Below are 4289 nucleotides of genomic sequence, written 5' to 3'. Positions count from 1 at the left end.
GACTTATCATTTCTTCAAGGGTTTTATAATGAAGTAGTTGAAATTGGGTCATTTTTCCTGCATTTGGAATGTTTTTCGTCTCCCCATTGAGGCGATGGAATTGGACCGCTGAGAAATAACTTCATTTTTAATTTTCCCATAGTGTCCAGAAGAATATTAAAGTCCTTTTTCAGAATCTCCGATTTTTGCTTTGCCAGATCGTTGGCTCCAACATGCACAACTAAAGTCTCCATGTTTGGCTGATCAGCGGTTAGAGAGAGTAAATCAGATACAGTGACACCAAGAAAAGAAACCACTCTGGTTTTCTTGGGGTTGCAAACATGACTGACTCCATTTACTGCCTCATCTCCAACAATAAGCTCTCTTTGCATACCTTTCGTTTTCCTGGTGGTCATTTTGTCCTTTGGAGCTTTGTGGGGTGGATGTGTTGGTTTAGCCTCATTGTTGATGTTTGAAGGTGGTTTTTCACTCAGAGGCTCAGGCTGGAGAGCAGAAAATCTGTTTTTCAGTGGGATTCCCACGGAGTCTGAATGTTTTGGGGCTTGGGCTGGTCGCGTTGTCCTTGGGGTCGGTGGAGCCGTTTTGGTTCCAGCTGCTTGTTTGCAGTTCTTTGGCAGAGCAGGTGTTGAGGTTGAAGGTGGGTTTCGGCTCAGAGCCGGCCACGATGTTTCGTCCAGGTGAGGGGTTCTCCCTGTTAGTCGTCTCATGGGATCTGCAGTGTGAGACTTTTGTTTTGGCTTGGCGCCCTGAGCGATCCAGGGTGAGCTGGTTGGTGCAGGGTGTACGACCTCACCGCTGGTTTGAGGAAGAGTTGTTTCATTTCCACAGGTAGCGTTGATCTCAAAGTTCACCTCCAGCCGTTGAATCTTCGTTTCTAAAAACTGAAGTCGTTGTAGAATACTGTTAATGTCCTTGGGGTCGGACGGGGGCATTTTGCCCTAGCTCAACTTGGAGGTGAAGAAAAGTGAGGTAAAAATAAAAGTAACAAAATCTCCCGGTCCTTAGGTCTGAAGTAATCCAGTTATGATGCCGATAATGTAAATATAACCATAAAAATTGTGACTTTAAAAATAATTCACAGGCAAAGTTATCAGTAAGGAGAGAGAGAGCAGGATGAGCTGCTCCTCCTTCAGCTCACAGTGCATGTATAGATTTTTCCTTAAGTTATTGTGAAGGGTATAAATATTTTTCAAAGTGACAATTTTCAAACATAAATAATTTATTCATACTCACTGCATTCTGTTTTATCTTTTGAGTGATATGTCAGTCTCAGTTCCTATCAGAAATAAACTGAAAATAATTTGAAATCTAAATCTACTGGGGTATGATTCATTTTGGACTCATATGTAATATGTTTAGATGAAAACACACACGGCCTAGTCAAATCCCAAACATAAATCCAACTGAGAAACAGTAGGAAGACTTGAAAACTGATGTTCCGCATGTTCACCTTCCAATGTCAGCGTGAGATGCTTGACAAAGATGAGATTTTAGTCTGTAGGCTTACAGAAAAACCTGGTTCTAAAGAGTTTTTCTTCCATAGACAAAATTTAATAATTGTTACATCTATGTGTAACCCCTCTGGGTTCCCAGAACCATAACAAATGTAAGGTATCTAAATGCATTTATTAAAAAGAATTCATTTATTTAAAAAGGATATAATTCTCGGTTCTTGGGTTAAAAGACTGAAGAAAATAAAGAGTTGATTTAAAAAGACAATAGTTGAAGTAGAATGTGTTAAAATGTGTTCTGTCACTTTAAGAAAGAACCATACTGTGTAGTTTGTCTGTGAAGACAGGTCAGCGCGAGAGTGTGAGAGACTAGAGTGCTGGGTATTTTCTGGGTTGTTCTGCCCAAGATCGAATTTTATTGGGTGATTGCACTTTTCCTGAATTTGGATTGACTGAGGGACGGGACGAGCAGGAGTGCCGCGAAAGAAAGAAAAAGAAAAAAGAAACTGGACGTTTGGTGTGTGAGCTGGTTTGGTGGACAGAACTGCTGGGAAGGTGCCACAGCCAAGGTGTGCACTTGGACCAGGGGATTGCTGGAGGAGCGAGGTTGGAGCGAGCGGTGAGCTGGACGCTGGAGTTTTGGAACTGGAGCGGTGGAGAGGGACAGACCCGCTAGACCTGCACGGGGCCCGCTGTTTGGAGCTAGCTGCGCTTTCCCCGCCTTTGAGAAAGGCATGGAGCTGCGCTTTCCCCGCCTTTGAGAAAGGCACGGAGCAACAAGCTGCTAGAGGAGGTTTGACTTATCTGGACCTTTGCTAAACCTTGGTTGGTGCATCGAGGACCTTGGTGAGTCGTCGGTATCAGGCCTGCAACGGGGTAATGACCATAAGGCCGGCTTTTATTTTTGTTAATTTTTGTGGGCCCACTTATTAAAACTTGTATTTTCTTTTGTGTATTTTGGGAAGTCTAATGGACTTTAACATGGTTGGGACTGACTAAAATAAGTTCAGTAAAGGAATATTTAAAGGTTTGATCATACGGGGAAAGACCCTATTCATAACCAGGTGTCGGAGCCTGTGATTTTCATTTGTATGCTTACTTTTTGAAGTTGGAGTGTTAAATAAAGGGTTTACGTTCATTAAGGTTCATTATTGGAGGGTCAAGTGGGAAGTAGTCGAACCCAGAGCGCTATATCCAACATAGATATAAGAGAGCGCTACATAAATGGAGGCACCGCTGGGATTAAAACATAAAAAATAAAATTAGCTTGTATGTGAAAGCTAGACCCCAAGATTTATTTAGTTAAGCTGTTTTTGATGTTAAAGTCTGACCCACTTTACTATCTTTAAGTTGAATTTGTAGTTTTAAAAAGGGAAAGTAAATCATTAACTACAGAATGTCATTGTTGGAAAACTGGTGTACAGGGGAGGGCTTAGACGCATCCCATGCACTTGTAGTGAAGCAGGTTCCCGTAGAGGCCACAGTTAGGCACATTGAAGAAACTTTGATGACTATCAAAGCCCTAGGACGAGTTAGGGTGAGAGGACGCATGTTTAACCCTCAATCCCAGTCACTAATGGTGTTATGCCAGTGTAGTGAAAGAGTAAACACAAAAACTATACCTCTAGATGTGCCACCTATTGAAGGAGGTGAACTATGGACATTGCATGGGCCTGCAGATGAAGAAAATGTCAACACGGAAAAGAGACAAACAGAACCTCTCCCACAAGATAGCTCGACATCAACTGAAGAAGCAGCTGCACCAGAAATGTCATCAGACACTATGCCAGGAAACTCTGCAGAGTCAATCATAAGAGCGGTTGGTGATCTGCTGGCAAAGACAATGAGACCTGCCCAAGAAAGTAATGTCTTCAGACGTCTTCGTGTATATTCTGGCATAAGTCCCATACCTCCAGGGGAGGAGAGTTTGGATACATGGATGGAGCAAGCACAGTTAATGGTGGATGAGAGTGACTGTTCCATTCGGGAGAAACGGAAAAGGATCATAGAAAGCTTGAGAGGACCTGCTCTGGAAATTGCACAAGCCGTGAGGGCTAATGATCCAGATGCATCCCCAGAGGAATATATTGAAGCTCTAGAAAAAGCATTTGGATCACCAGAGAGTCCTGAGGATCTCTACTTCTCCTTCAGAGCCTTACGCCAAAGCGCAGGTGAAAGACTTTCAGATTTTTTACGGAGAGTGGAGAGAAACCTAACAAGAGTTGTTCAGCGAGGAGGGATAAGTCCCAATCTGAGAGATAGTGCACGGGTGGACCAGCTCCTTCGTGGAGTCACAGAGTCCGAAATCCTGCTACTACAGTTACGCTTAAGAGAAAGAAAACGTGATCCTCCTTCCTTCCTGACACTGTTGAATGAAATCAGAGAGGAAGAGTTTCAACAATCACTGAGAAGGAAAAACACTGCTCCTTCAGCTAGACCAGTTGTCAGGCAAGTGAGGGTGGAAGATGAAAATAAGTCAGAACCTGAAGTTCAGAAGCTGCAAGCTCAAATCAAGATGCTGCAGTCCCAAGTGACTGAACTCAAAACTGGTCAGTTAAAAAACACCTCGAAATCTCAAAAAGTTTTCCACACTGATGAGGTGGAACCCAGACAGACTGATGAAGTTCAAGCTTTGAGAAAACAAGTTGAGGATGTGCAACATCACCTCCATATGATGACTGTGACACACACCAATCCTCCTCAGACTAAAGGTGTAAGATGGAGACCAGCAAACAAAGCAAGTAAAGTGAATAACGCTCCTCCTCACCTTAGTAGCCAAAGAACAACTCATACCAACCATGACGACGAGGATTTCTTCTGTTACCGGTGTGGAGAAGG

General features: G+C 43.1%; 1 protein-coding gene across 1 annotated transcript in view; it reads left to right on the top strand.

The window, feature by feature from the left end:
- The window catches only part of LOC106954776 (protocadherin-15-like), a 182362-nt gene that overhangs the window by 9054 nt on the left and 169019 nt on the right, over positions 1-4289 (top strand). The window lies entirely within an intron of this gene.

This window comes from Poecilia latipinna, unplaced genomic scaffold, assembly GCF_001443285.1.
Source record: "Poecilia latipinna isolate Pla-1442-1.1 unplaced genomic scaffold, P_latipinna-1.0 Scaffold680, whole genome shotgun sequence".
In the NCBI taxonomy this organism is placed as follows: Eukaryota; Metazoa; Chordata; class Actinopteri; order Cyprinodontiformes; family Poeciliidae; genus Poecilia; species Poecilia latipinna.
This window is presented reverse-complemented; position numbering and strand designations above follow the sequence as displayed.